Raw genomic sequence first — 15,705 nt, 5'->3', positions numbered from 1 at the left:
ATCTGCACCAAGAATGAAAAAAAAAAATTACAAGTCCCATTCTATTGGACAAAGGCAAACAGCCTGCTGCAGAAGCTTCTTCCAAAACTGCTGGCTCCCACAAATTTATATTTGACAAGGGGGCCCAAACTGGGGCAACTACAAAAACTCAGACAGCTGCTGCATTCCACTCAAATTACTCCAGAACGTGCAGTTAGTGATGTTGACTTTTCCAGCTGAGAAATGGGAATTCCATCCTACCAGCTGGAGTCCTCCTGGCTCTCTCCTCTCCTACTGCTGTTCTTCCTGCCCTAGGGGGACCCCTTGTCATGATGCAATCTAGAACTGACATCTGGAAACCATGACAGCCCTGCTTTCCAACTTCTGCCCAGTGGCCTTCATTTTTATCCTCTGCTTCCTGACAATCTGGATCTGAAGGCTCAATGAACAGCAAAAGCAAGACATACACCCATACATAGGTACAGACACACATACGGCTTAGCATTTGGTTTTGCAGATCTCAAACGGATCTTGTCTAAAACCTCCCCAGAGAATTAACAACCTCTTTCCACTGCCCAGTGCCAACAAACATAGTGTCATGAGGCCACTGAAGGCCACTGTCTGTTTTCCGTGACTGTCTTCTTCAAACGTACACACACACACACACACACACACACACACTCTCTCTCTCTCTCTCCATGCACAGGCACAAGGCCAGTGAGTGAGCGGCTCTGCAGTGATCTGTTTACAAACATCCCTAGAAAATCCCTGAAGACCTCCTCGACTCTAGGTTGCTCCACACAGTAGCATCAGTGACAGAAGGAACCGAGACATCTGTCCTGTGCACTTCCCATTCGGTTCCCATCAAACTGCTTCCTGCTGGAGCCTGACTATGAGGAGCACTCTAGCTGTCACCAAGAAGAGTCACACAAGGCTGTCTGAGTTTGGGGCGAAGATGGGCCTTCTGGGTCTAAGCACCTGAGCACAGCCAGATCTCTAGCTCTGTCTAGACTCTTCAGGCAACCCTGCCCTGTGAGCTCATTCCAGTAGCCCCAGCCTCCATTTACCCAACTGTTCAAGGAAGACAGCCCAGGGAAATTGGTGAGAAGGTATAACATGGCCCCTGGGTTCAGCCCAGGACCACTGGCTATTGATATCCACAGATTTCATATTTACACTGCCTATGATCCTAAAAGAAGATGGTATGCAATTCTGCAGCAGGAACAACTGATGGATGGAGCCAGTCACCGGGATAGTGAGTGGGCCTAGCTGCCTACTGTGCCATGAGGTGTCTGCACTTTGTACAGCTATATGGTTGTTTCTCCTACAAGGGTAAAGCAGCATGAGTTACAAAATGATAAAGGCTTCGTTCCTTTCTTACAAAGCGAGTTAGTAAAGAAAGCCAATGGCTGTTATTAATGGGGCAAGCAAAGAGGTCTAGGTAAAGGACAGTTTTTCACCAGGAAATAGTTTTATAAATTATTTTCGTGCTGTATTTATAGCCTCATTAAGGGCCTGATAGCTGCTACTTACATTTTTTTAGTTATGCTTCAGTGCATTTCATGAGGAAAATTATGTTGCAGCAGTGTTAATCTAGTGGGGGTTTGCAGAGCCATCGGGATATGGCCTTTGTGAGATCCAAGGTCCACAGTTTGGGGGTCTGATGGCAACTCTGGAAGATGCTGTTTGTCATGATACTGACCTCCAAGATGAGCACTGAGTCCTGGCGCCACCCTTGTCCCATCCCTCCTCCTGCTCCCTTTAACAGCCCTCAAGAAATCAATTATTATGGACTTTTCACTAGGGAAGACCTGACATCTACTGAAACACATACACATGGCAGAAATGGAACATCAGTTTTTGTTTGTTTGTTTGTTTGTTTTGAGATGGAGCCTTACTCTGTTGCCAGGCTAGAGTACAGTGACACGATCTCGGCTCACTGCAACCTCCGCCTCCAGGGTTCAAGCGATTCTTCTGTCTCAGCCTCCCAAGTAGCTGGGATTACAGGCATGTGCCACCACGCCCAGCTAATTTTTTTGTATTTTTAGTAGAGACGGGGTTTCCCCATATTGACCAGGATGGTCTCAATCTCCTGACCTTGTGATCCGCCTGCCTCAGCCTCCCAAAGTGCTTGGATTACAGGCGTGAGCCACTGCGCCCGGCCCTTCAGTTCTTTTTTACTCCTTACAATTGCCCTATGAAATAGGCACCATTTCCATTTTGCAGATGAGGAAACAGAAACTGAAGAAGTAACTTGCCCAAGGTCACACAGCTAGAACAAGTCTGCAAATGGCCAGAGTAAATATTTCAGGCAGTGTAGGCCAAGAAGCCAAATTAAGGTACCTATATAAGAGGAGAGAAAAGAATATTCCACAAATTTTTATTGATTAAATTCAAAATATTTTCATAATCATTGGGAACAATTTTCTGTAATATAGGTCTACTAAGAAAAAAATGGAATTCTTTTTGGGAAGGGTAATTAACATTTCACTTAATTGAGGTTCAAAGTTAGTGCTTCCCATTATCAAAATATATTATAAATGTCTGATTTTTTTCCCAACCATTTAAATATGTAAAAGCCATACCTGGTTCAGAGGAGTGTCTACAAGCAGGTGATGGCTGACTTTAGCCCATTTGCCAACCGACTCCCTGCACTAGACGACTACAGGCTTATGTAAAATAAGAAAATGACAGAAGTGGCCAATCTCAAGGCATATCCTCCCTATCCCATCACATCCACCACTCTGAAATAAGCCCCGTTGTTGACTGGCTGCTCCCAACACCATGTCTTCTTGCTGCTGCATCCTCAGCAACTAGCAAGTGCCAGGTGCCTAGAAGACTCTCCATAAATGCCTATTGACTGCATGAACAGGCAACAGAACCTGTTGAACCTTTAGAACCTTTCCAGTTCTGACATTCTTAAATTCTGTGAATTTATCTAAACAGGAGTTGACCCCATTTATAATCTGCCACGCAATATGCAATGGATAAATGAGATTGGGGTGAAGAACACTTCTGGGCTCCCAGGAGTAAAGGCACTGAAGTCAAGAGCTTCTGGAAGAACTTTTGCAAGCGCTTGCTTTTCACTCATACCCATGTCCTTGCCAAGGGCTGGCTGCCGGTCAGGCCTGGGAGAGAACCCGGAGCAGGAGCCATCCTCCTATGCCTTCTGTCTTTTCAGCTCAATCAGCAGCAGCAGGAGGAAGTGAGCTGGGCATGCCACTAAACTGAAGGAGGAGACAACTTTACGACCAATTTTATCTGGCTTGTGATAAGCCAGGGCTTATGAGAGAGCCAATCGACTCTGCACTTCAGCACCTCTCAGAAACAGCCACTGCCCAAAAAGAAGGATTTTGCTACAACCCCAAGTTCAGCCCAGCCCCTTGTACCCAAGAACAACTGCAGCAATTTCCACAGCCACTGGGAACCATTCGATAGCCTCTCTTCTGCTCCATGCAGATGCCTCCAGGCAGGGCAAATAAGGAAAATACCAAAGCCAACTAAGCAATAAGGCCAGAAAAGCAAAATGATCTTCATATAGGCCCCAAAATGTATCTCTATGAGCTCAGGGTAAGGAAGAAATTCTTAAATAAGACTCAAAGGAGAGGCCACAAAGGAGAAGACTGATAAATACAACTGCATTAAAATGTAAGACTCCTAATCATCAATAGATATAAACAAAGTTGAAAGAGAAGCCACAAACTAGAAAAAGATTATCTGCCACATGTATAACCCACGAAGTATCAATATCTAGAATTTTCTGACAAAATGATATAAGAAAATACAAGCAGCCCAGTAGAAAAATGGACAAAGCACATGAACAGGTACTTTCACTGATGAGGAAACTCAAATAGCCACTTAATATATACTCAATCTGACTTGTAATCAAAGAATGATTAATGGAACAAGAGGGCTCTCTTTTACACCCAACTTGCAAAAATTTGAAGCCTGACATTCTTAAGTGGCAAGAAGATGGGGAGGAACAGGAACTCATACACGGCACATCTGAAGAGCAATTTGGCAACTCCTAGTGAAGCTCACACACTTTTGTTACTGGAAAAGGGTCCCGATCCAAACTCCAAGAGAGGGTTCTTGGATCTCATGTAAGAAAGAATTCAAGGTGAATCCGGAGTAACGTGAGAGCAAGTTTATTAAGAAAGCAAAAGAATAAGAGAATGCCTACTCCATAGGCAAAGCAGCCCCAATGGCTGCTGGTTGCTCATTTTTATGGTTATTTCTTGATTACATGCTAAACACAGGGTGGATTATTCATAAGTTTTCTAGGAAAGGGGTGGGCAATTCCTGGAAGTGAGGACTCCTCCCCATTTTAGACCATATAGGGTAACTTCCTGATGTTGCTATGGCATTTGGAAACTGTTATGGCACTTGTGGGAGTGTCTTTTAGCATGCTAAGGCATCGTAATTAGCATATAATGAGTAATGAGGACGACCAGAGGTCATGTTCCTCGCCATCTCGCTTTTGGTGGGTTTTAGCTGGCTTCTTTACTGAAATCTGTTGTATCAGCAGGTCTTTATGACCTGTATGTTCTACTGACCTCCTATCTCATCCTGTGACTTAGAATGCCTAACCTCCTGGGAATGTGGCCCAGTAGGTCTCAGCCTCATTTTATCCAGCCCCTATTAAGATGGAATCACTCTGGTTTAAATGCCTCTGACACTTTGACCCAGCCAATCCTAATAGATACCCTAGGCCTAGGGACAAACCTGTACATGTGCACAGGGCAACAGCAAGAGAACATTCAGTGAGACACTACTATAATACAAAACTGTAAGACAAACTAAATGTTCATCAAAAGGAGAATGGATGAGAAAACAGGGTACATTCACACAATGAAAAGGCTACTCAGAGCTTCAATTAAATGAACTAGGGTTTACATCACTCAACATAGGTAAATCTGAGAAACTTACTGCTAAGTGAAAAGAGCGAACTGCAGAATATCACCTACATCCTGTTTAAAAAATACTATTTTAATGGGTACATACAGATTTTTTAAATGTACAGGAGAGGTAAATATCAAATTCAGGGCCTGGTGTGGTGGCTCACATCTGTAATCCCAGCACTTTGGGAGGCCAAGGCGGGCAGATCATCTAAGGTCGGGAGCTTGAGACCAGCCTGACCAACATGGTGAAACCCCGTCTCTATGAAAAATACAAAAATTAGCTGGGCGTGGTGGTGCATGCCTATAGCCCCAGCTACTCAGGAGGATGGGGCAGGAGAATCGCTAGAACCTGGGAGGCAGAGGTTGCAGTGAGCCAAGATCATGCCATTGCACTCCAGCCTGGGCAACAAGAGCGAAACTCCATCTCAAAAAAAAAAAAAAAATCAAATTCAGGATCATGGGTACCTCTGGCAACTGGGATCGTACACAATGAACTTCAACTGCAAGATTTGTCTTAAAAAAAAATCTGGGCCGGGCACGGTGGCTCACACCTGTAATCCCAGCACTTTGGGAGGCCGAGGCGGGCAGATCACAAGGTCAGGAGATCAAGCCCATCCTGGCTAACAGGGTGAAACCCCGTCTCTACTAAAAAATACAAAAAATTAGCCAGGAGTGGTGGCGGGCGCCTATAGTCCCAGCTACTCGGGAGGCTGAGGCAGGAGAATGGCGTGAACCCTGGAGGTGGTGCTTGCAGTGAGCCGAGATCACACCACTGCACTCCAGACTGGGAGAGAGAGCAAGACTCCATCTCAAAAATATATATATATATATATCTGAAGCCAGCATGGCAAAATATTAGAATTCAGTGGAACTGGGTGCAGGCACACAGCGGGATTTGTGCTATTCTTGGTAACTTTTCGCTACCCTTTAAAAAAATGTTTCATTGCTAAAATTTTATTATAAGGAACAAAAATTACACTAATATTTTAGGAAAAAAACCCTGTGAAAGACATATGGAAGCATTTACCACTATATTCTCGCTTCAAAAACCCCACCAACTACAAAGGAATGCGAGATAAAAGGGGGCAAGCGTTCATACTGGAAAAGAAAGAGCAAATGCAAAGAACTTCTTCTGGGAGATTCCATCTATTATGAGCTCTTTTCATATTCTGAAAGGCAGCAACAGTTGCAGGGTAGAAGCTGATTGTGGAGGAAAAAATAAATGTTATCTCCTAAGATAGATTTACCCACCAAACTTACTAAGCCATGACATTCCAAAAACAGAAATAGCAAGGCCTAGCCAGTAGGTCAGATATTTTTTGAGTACTAACTCCCTAAGAAGTCAGGGTGAGGAAAGCCACAGTAAAGCTGTCTTCCTTAGAATAGTCCACACCATCTGCCTCCTCGCCCCTCAACATGGGGCTGCAGAAGGCTGAGCAAGGCTCAGATGGGCTCAGCTGGGGATAGCCAAGGCTGTGACTTGGTAGGGCCCCCTGGCTTTTGCAGCTAAGGAGGGGCCAAAGGCACAGAGCAGAGTCAAAAACCAGGGTGGCCAGCACAGAAGAAGTGGTTTGAGGGTGAAGGATGGGGGAAGGCAGGGAAACCAGACAGTGAAGCCCAATCCCTTGTCCTCCCTTCTGGGAAGGCAGTCTGTTAAAAAGAGCATGAGCTCAGGAGTGAGCCAGACTTGGGTTCTAATGCCTAATTCTCTTATAACCATAACTAGCTGTGGCAACTTCAGACAAGTGAGCTACCCTCTCTGAGCTTCAATTTTCCATTTGTAAAACTGAGGAAACCCCACATCCCTGGCAGCATTGCTGAGGGATAGAGGGATGATAGATACAAATAATGACAAAGATATGGCTATAGATATAGATATGGATATAGCTATAGATATAGATATAAAATATATATATAGGTAAAATGTGGACATACAAGAGACAGAAGGATAAAGTATATATAAGAGAGGAGGTGGTATATACTTGGGGTTTAATAAATGGTACTAGTATATGTTACTCCTTCCTTCCCTCCATACATTCTTACTGACTCTCTGAGTCAGAGAAGGCTGGGTCCCTTTTCTCTTCCTGCCTCTCTAGAGTGGGTGTAGTCTGGTCAGATGGGAAGCCTGCTGGAATCTGGGCTAGTTAGCTGGAACGTGGTGGTCACTTAGATCCAGAAAAGCAGATTGTGGGGCCAGACACCAGGTTTTAAGGACACAGTTAAAGACCTCCCAGTGCAGACCCTGGCTGTGTGTCTTCTCATACATGATGGCCTCAGCTTAATTATTCCTAAGAAATAATTAGCCCTCCTTAAATCATTCCTAGAGCTCTTTAATAGCAGCCAAACTATACACATGAATGAACCCTTCCAAACAACTATAAAGCTATAAAGCAGGTCAAATGAGAAAGGCATATGGGACTCACCACTGGGCTTTGGGGGAGTTGCTTCACTTCCCTGAGCCTCAGTTTCCCCATGCATAAAGTAAGGCAGTAACAGACGACAATCAAATTCCCCCACTCATTCTTTGTTTCTGTGGACTCGTAATCGTCCCCATAGCAGGCAAACACACATCATCTGCCTGTCCTAGATAGAGTCTTCAGCATTTAAAATAATAAGTGGGATTGACATAGAGCTCCTCCTCTGAGGGACTGAAAATATCCTTGAAAGGCAGGCACTGAAGATAGTTCCTCTTGTTTAATACAGACAGACAAAAACCCAGAGAGCAACCAGCTCATCAAAAGGCAGTGCTGGAGCTGGCCAGAGAATCCAAGTCTCCAGCTCCCAGATGAGACCCAATTCTGGCCTCTGCACTTTACAATTCTGACCTTCTCTACTCAGCTAGGAGACGGCTAGTCCCCATGGCCCCCTGCAATAGGAGAAAATAATCTCCAAAGGGACGGGAATCACACCTGCCTCCCGTTCCCTATGGATTAAAGGGTCTCTCTGGTTCACTTCAATTATCCATAATCTTCCATCATGTCTCAGCAAATAAATGATTATTTGGCTTATCACTTCTGATTGGGAAAGCAACCCCGCCAGGGAGATCAAAAACGCCAGCCTGTTTCCGTCAAGCAAAGAGGGTGTGCATATTAACCGGTGAGTCTTTTTAAATTTTCTTAAGTAGCTTAATCCATTAAACTGGTCCATCCCGCTTCTACAATCTGCTCACGCAGGCACACTCCCTCCTGAGCACGACGACAGGCCCTCCATCATGAGTAATTAGCTGACTTCTTGAGCAAATGATGTTTGTACATCTAGAAAGTGCCAGAGTTAAGCAGTGTTTACTGCTGGAGTCCCCACTTTAGTATGCATGTCTGAATGATCGCAGCTTTCAGACCTCCTGAGCAAGCAATTTACCTTTGCAAGAGACTATCAGGTTTGGTAAATCTGTTTTAAAGGGCTGAAACTGTGTAGACGAACCTGTTTGGGGTTTCCAGATTGCAAAGGGTAGCCTATGAAAAGGTAGCTTATGACCTTCCAGAAAACGAAGCAAGTTTAAAAATTAAAGATGGATTATAGAGCCCTTCTCATTTGAGTCAGCCCTGGAGCCCATACACTGAATTCTATTACCATTAATTTCCAAGCTCAGGGAATTACTTACCCACCCTGTGCCTCAGTTTCCTTATATATAAAACAGAGATTGACCAGATGCAAACTTGACAGGCTCCCTGGGTAATCAAAGGGCTGTTCTGTCCATCTTGGTATTGGAGCAAAGTAGTCACAGACCTGGAAACATTAGAATTCTCACTGCGTATCACTCATACCAGAAAACCTCTTAAAGAAAAAAAAATACTAAAATTCAGTAGAAGCTTCTGAATTTTTCACACATTTTATGACAGCATGCAAATAGTGGCCATAAGATTAACTAGGGCTCATTTCTTAAAGGTGTTATAATTCACGATTAAAGAATTACTATGATATAAAGGCTAGATGTAATGTAGGTACATAACACGTCATTTCATAAGACAAAGCATTCTAATGTAGTTACATGATTAATAATTAGAGGAAGGGTGATCTGAAGTGTAAAAGGATCCACCCTGAACTGAATACAATAGAATCATACCAGGCGAGATGAAAGAACAGAAGGGAACTGTTTATTAGGAAACGATTTTTCAGTAAATTGAAATAACGTGCGCCACAGTGTGGGTCCAGTTCTTCAGGTGACTCCATTGCTCCCTGCTAACAGGGGCAGCTCAATATCAAGACACTGGAAGAAGTCAAAGGCCTGGTGAACGCTGAGACCATGATTAACCTTTAAATACGTTTGAGGCCAGGCACAGTGGCTCACGCCTGTAATCTCAGCACTTGCAGGGCTCAGGTAGGAGGATTACTTGAGCCTAGAAGTTCAAGATCAGCCTGGAGTATATAGTGAGACGTCATTTCTACCAAAAAAAGAAAGAATTAAAAATTAGCCAGGCATAGTGGCATGTGCCTGTAAGTCACAGCTACTCAGGAGGCTGAGGTGGGAGGATCACTTGAGCCCGGCAGGCAGAGGTTGCAGTGAGCCAAGATCACGCCACTGCACTCCAGCCTGGGAGACAGAGCCAGACCCCGTCTAAAAGAAAAGAAGGTTTAAACCCTACAGTCTGCATATTCTTCAATCCCTTGCCATCTGTCCGGTTCCCACCACCATCACTCTCTCCTGAATCTGTCTTCACAAAGTCACCAGGGGGCCTCCCAATCATTGAATTCAAATGTTAATTTTCCATCTCTTCCTTAGGCACAATTCTGCTGCTTTGGATCAGCTAGATCATTCCCTCCTTCTGAAACTCCATTCCCTTGGCCACCCTCACACCATATTCTTCTCTTCCTCTGCCTCCCGTTAACACACACCTGGCTCTCTGATCATTCCTTCTCAGTCGTCTCGGAAGCTCCTTTCCCTCCCTTAACAGCCTTCAGAGTTTTGCTCCCAACTGCTTAAACAAGCGATATCTTCCCTAGTTAAGTCATTTTGTCCACTATTAGTTGGACCTTCACGGTGATAACTTCCAAACCAACACCGCCAATTCAGTTCTCCTCCCTTCAACGACATCCTCCATCCACCCTTGGCTTCACATTTCCACCCCGTATTGCCAAAGATACTTCCATCCCTGGCACAAGCTCAGCATGTCCAAAACAGAATGTTGGGGTTTTCTTCTAAAGCTGCTCCTCCTGCATCATGCGCCATCTCAGCTGGCAGAACCACCAACCATCCCTCTCCCTCACCCCCACCGCCATCAACCAACTGATGCTTTCATTAATATGTCCCATCCCTGTCACTCACAACCCTAGTCCAAATGCTTCTCTTACCTCTTTGGCACTAATGGCTTCCTTACTGGCTTTCCTGGCTCCAGTCTTGGCCTCTAAAAGCATCCTTCACACAGCTATAGAACAAATCTGACCACGTCACATGCTGTTTCAAATCCCCATTCCACAGCGGGTAAAACTCAAGGTCCCTGGGTCAGCAGAGGCGCCCTGGGTATCCTGGCCAGCCCACCTCTCCAGGGGTTTTCTCCCTAGTCCCCCAAGAAAATGTACAAGCCCCCACTCAGACCTCTCAACATAACTTATGCAAACCTCTATCTCTTCATTTACCATAATGCTCCACAAATTTCTGTTGGGTGCCTTTCTTCCCCCCACAACTCATGAACAACTTTTAAACTACAGGAGGAAATGTGTTCTAATGTAGCCCAGAGCCCACAACAGAGTGTCTATCGAAATGGAGAGAGAAAAAGAAGGAGGGAAAAATGGACTGTTGCTTCCCTGTGCTAAAATACTATAAACATCTTGTGGATTATTCCTTCAAATTAGGATTATTCCTCCATCTTGTGGACAGTCCCTATTTGCATGCATTTTAAGATTACAGAACTAAAACATGTCTCTTCACGCTCAGATAATAACTTGCTTATTTTAAAAGGTAGGAGCAGGCATAGGAACCAAAAATTCATGTTTTTATTCATATTATTTTTTATTCATATTATTATTTTCTTTCCTGAGAAGGCTATGGACCCTAGGATTTTCTGTGAGGCAACCTTTACCTCCAGATTAGCTTGAGTGTAAACCAGTAATTCTTCATGGCTCAAAGTAAAAATTCAAATGTAGTCCAGTACTTCATACTGCAACTTTGGCAGGTAAAAGCTTGCCTCCAGAACTCCGGGGCACAAGGACTTTGCATGTGATAACATGTGCTGTCAGCATCATCTGACACAGCTGCCCATAGACAAACCCTGCATTCTGTGATGACCCATGCCCACAGAGCCAGCTCACAGGAAATCAAAGTCAGACACATGTTAAAGGGGAAGAGAGCCAGGCCCAAGTGCATCCAGCAGGTGACAACGCCTCTCTGAGTCAGCCCTCTGTTTCTGCTCTGCACTGGGTGGCAGACCGCCTCTCAGTCACGCCTCCAGTCCTCCATCCACAGAGAGGTTGATTCACCTTCTCCCCATGGTGAATCCCAAACCATTAGCACCCTAACTTTGGCCTTTATTTGTTTCTTTCTGTATCCAGGGAATAGTGACAGCTGCAACACAGTGTGATGGGCTACTGTGCTCTGGGACTCTCACCCAGAGCAGGCAAAGGCACAAGCCCTTTACTACTGGAGAGGTAAGGGTGAGCTGGCAGGAATGAAGGAGCCTAAAGGGGTTCAGTCGAAAGCTTGCCTCTGTTATCAACGGCCACTGAAGTGCTGGGACCCAGGCCCTTGGCCACCCCATTCCTGGAAGCTCTGGTGTCCTATGAACAATGAGGCCAGGTTATCTACCTATATGGAAGATGGCAGCTCTCCACATGACCTGGATGTGAAGAGAGGAATAATGGCTCCACACGAAGCAAGACTGACATAGGAAATGCCAGCAGAATAAAGAAACATAATGAACCAGAGTGCCAGCACATCTCCAGAGACTCTCCCTGTCTCTCCTTTTGTCAATCAAGTGCCTTTATGCTAACAACATGAGAGACCATGGTTTTTAAGAGACACGGGGCAAGAGATTCAGCTTTGCACTGAACACCCGCGATAATCAGCTCCAACAGGCTCCAACCCCTGCCCTGCCATGGTTCACTTTCCAGCTCACATCACAATCTACCCCGTGCTGCACAAATGATAATGCATTTACAGACAGCCGGACTCTCCAGCCAGGAGGAAAAATTTCACCTAATTAAATAAAAACAAAGCAGAAAACCAAAGCCTTCAATGCCAGAAAGAAGAAGTACTTGGTCTTTTATAGAGTTTTATAGCCAGAAATGCCCATCGAGACTTTTTTTTCTAAATGCGTGTTTTAAAACAATCCTCTATGTCCCTAATTGGAACTCCTTAAGAGAACTGCAAACAAACCAAGAAAAAAATGAATAAAGAAAACGAACAAGCATGGCACAAAAAATAAACATGGCTAATAAATGAAAAGATGCACAGCCTCACTAGCAGGTAAACAAATGCACGTGAAATGCCATTGTTTAAAACAATGCGACTGGCAAAAGTTGAAAAGATGGGTACTCTTGAGGGTTGGCAGGGTGAGGAAACTGGCACCCTCAGACCCTACTGGTGGGAGTATAAACTGGTACCATCTCTCTAGGGCCATTTGACAGCACCTGGCACAATTTATAATGAGCTTACCTTTGGATCCACTGATTGTATTTCTAGGAATCTAGCCTTAGAAATATATAAATGCAGGGAGAAACACATAAAAGGCTGGGTTTTTTTTATTTATAGCATCACTTGTAAAAGTCCAAAACTTTAAAGAACTCAAGTGTCTATAAGAGGAGATAGGTAAATGAAAGGGATCTTCAAAGTTTGTGAAAATGCATATTATGAGAAAACTATGCATGGATTTTAAAATTTTTCTGTACCCAAATAAACTCGTACTAACTTGTTATAACATGTCTGAACAGGATCGAGCTTGAGGAACTAAGAAGGATAAGACATCAGTTTGAAAAAAGCCCCTATTGGAGCAACATGAATTCTGCTAAAACTGAAGCAAGAACAAACATCAAATTTACGATGAAGCTTGGGTGAAAGGATGATGAAATCACTGATGCTTTACAAAAAGTTTATGGGAACAATGCCCCCCGCCAAAATCAGCAGTTTACAAACACCTAACTCATTTTAAGACGGGGCAAGACAGTGTTGAAGATGAAGCCTGCAGCCGCAGACCATCCACATCTACTTTGGAGGAAAAAATTAATTTCGTTTGTGCCCTAATTAAACAGGATCCATGATAAACAACAGAAATAATAACCCACAGACATCTCAACTGGTTTAGCTTACACAATTCTGACTGAAAAACTGAAGTTTCTACCTGATGAATGCCAAAACTGGCACACCCAGAACAGCTACACAGTAGAACAGAGCTTTCAATGGAAATTTTAAACAAGTGGGACCAAGATCCTGAAGCATGTCTTTGAAGAACTGTATTAAATGAAACATGGGCCAGATGTAGTGGCTCATGCCTATAATTCCAGCACTGTGGGAGGCCAAGCGGGTGGATCACTTGAGGTCGGGAGTTGGAGACCAGCCTGGCCAACATGGCGAAACCCCGTCTCTACTAAAAATACAGTCATGGGGCATGGGGCTGCACGACTGTAATCCCAGCTACTCGGGAGGCTGAGGCACTAGAATTGCTTGAATCTGGGAGGTGGAGGTTGCAGTGAGCCAAGATCACGCCAATGCACTCCAGCCTGGAGAACAGAGCGAGACTCAAAAAAAAAAAAAAAAAGATGATAAAATATGGCTTAATCAGTACAATCATGAAGAAAAAGCACAATCAAAGCATGGCTACCAAGAGGTGAAAGTAGTCCAGTCACAGCGAAAGTTGACCAGTCAAGAGTAAAGCTCATGGCAACAGTTTTTTGGGATACTTGAGAGCTATTTTGCTTGTTAGCTTTCTGGAAGGCCAAAGAACAATAATGTCTGCTTATTATAAGAGGTTTTGAGAAAGTTAGCCAAAGCTTTGGCAGAAAAATGCCCCAGAAAGCTTCACCAGAGAGTCCTCCTCTATCCTAGTAATGCTCCTGCTCAATTCATCTCATCCAACAGGGCAATTTTTTGAGAATTTCAATGGGAAGCCATGAGGCAGCCTCCTTACAGTCTTGGCTTCTGATTTTGTTCCCTAATCCTAAAAATCTTTCAAAGGCAAATGTTTTTCTTCAGTTAATAATGTAAAAAACACATTGACATGGTTAAATTCCCAGACCCCTCAGTTCTTTAGGGATGGACTAAATGGTTGGTATCATCGCTTACCAAAGTGCCTTGAACTTGATGAAGCTTATGTTGAGGAGTAAAGTTTATATTTTTATCTTTTAATTCTGTCTTTCCACGAACTTTCTGAGGTCCCCTCCTATGATGCAATATAGCCATACTACCACATCAGCCTTTAAAAAGAATTCAGGAGTTAGAACGTACTGACATGGAAGAATAGCCACAATAAAGTCAGAAGGGAAAGAGCAAGTTGGAAAACAATATGTATAGCAGAATCCCATGTTTGTTCATCGCTAGAGATGTAGATGTATAGTATACTGGTATTTACATTTATATCTGCACAATCTTAGAACACACACTCTGCAGGGAAGGAACTGAGAGGTCCTTTTAGAATGTGGGTATATTTTCTATTGGCTTCTTTTCTTCAGAACCAATTGCTTAAAGTGTCACCATAGTAAATATGCCTGGAGAACTTACAAAAGCGGCCAAGATGATTTAGGGGAGAGGTTGCATAGCGCTGCTCATTGTAAAAATACATACACACAGAGAAAGATTTGTTCCTTTAACATTAAGAAACAAAACCCAAAAGGAAACAGTCATCTTACTCACCAAATTACAAAATATTTTCATGAAGCATTCCTTAAAGCGCAAGAGAAGCAAGTTTGGGATAAGAGTACTTGATACAGTCAGAAACTTATAGTCCCAAATGTTGGCTCAAACTAAAAAGAAAAACTGAACAAGGAATCACTTAGAGAAACCTGTGGATGACTGCTTATTAATGAGTTAGCATAGAAAATGACCCAAGGGCTATGTTTCCTTTTATTCCCTTTTAGAACACAAGTGTATTCTATAAAAGCTCTTATGAGCCACCTTCCACAGCCACACTTCTCCCCTCCCTTCTGGCCAGCCCCACTCCCCACAAGAGGCCCACACCTCAGTTGCCTGGGTGGGATGCCTCTGACTCTGATTAAGGGATGTAAACGTCATTCGTCCTCTGCGGGGAATGTGGCAGGTCTCTCCAAATCTCACTTGCCCTCCCTGTGAGCTCACACTTACAGCCTGCTCTGGACTCCTGTTTCCACGCTACTGGGTCTTCCAGGTGGCATCAGGCCACGATTTCTGCTGGAAAACAGACGAGCTCATTCAAGGGCGCCTGGAACAAGAGTGCTGGAGTCTGGAGCCCAAGGCTTGTGGGATGTCGGGTCGCCAAGGTTTTGGAGTTGTCCTTGCAACCCAAGTGGGTGGAGGGTTACCCTACAACCCACCTCCTGGAAGATGAGGTGGAAACTAGATCTTTTTAATGTGGAGTAAAAGGAGCCAGACATTCTTGCCAGTTCAAAAACAGAAGAAAGGAATTTGCGATGTTGGAAGTCAGAATAGTGGCGGGGGGCAGGGGGAGGATGGAGTGGGGGCACCACCAGGGCTCTGGGGTTGGCAATGCTATACTTCTTGAGCTAGGCCCTGGTTCCCCAGGTGTGTTTACTTCATGGAAATTCATAGAGATCCCCAGTTAACATCTGCGCGCTCTTCGGTATGTGCGTTAAGTTTCTATAAAAAGTTTACTTAAATAAAAAATAAAAAACATGTTTTTGAACAGCATAGCTGGCTTATAGACACCATTCCTCTCCTTTCTTCCTTCTACAGCCTGAGCAACCA

The 15,705-nt window shown here is 44.1% G+C and overlaps 1 protein-coding gene across 3 annotated transcripts in view; it reads right to left on the bottom strand.

Moving 5' to 3' along the window:
• LDLRAD3 (low density lipoprotein receptor class A domain containing 3) overlaps positions 1–15,705 on the bottom strand; it is a 287,200-nt gene that overhangs the window by 200,204 nt on the left and 71,291 nt on the right. Inside the window, exon 1 of one of the 3 annotated variants that reach the window (XM_055094282.2) lies at positions 8,482–8,670. The exons of the other annotated variants lie outside the window; for them this stretch is intronic. The gene's annotated coding sequence lies outside the window, so the exon portion shown is untranslated. Of the gene's footprint in view, positions 1–8,481; positions 8,671–15,705 lie in introns of those variants that run through there. 3 annotated transcript variants of the gene reach the window in all.

This window comes from Pan paniscus, chromosome 9 (genome assembly GCF_029289425.2).
Source record: "Pan paniscus chromosome 9, NHGRI_mPanPan1-v2.0_pri, whole genome shotgun sequence".
Taxonomy (NCBI): Eukaryota; Metazoa; Chordata; class Mammalia; order Primates; family Hominidae; genus Pan; species Pan paniscus.
Note: the sequence above shows the minus strand (reverse complement) of the source record. Positions and strands in the feature narration are given on the sequence as shown.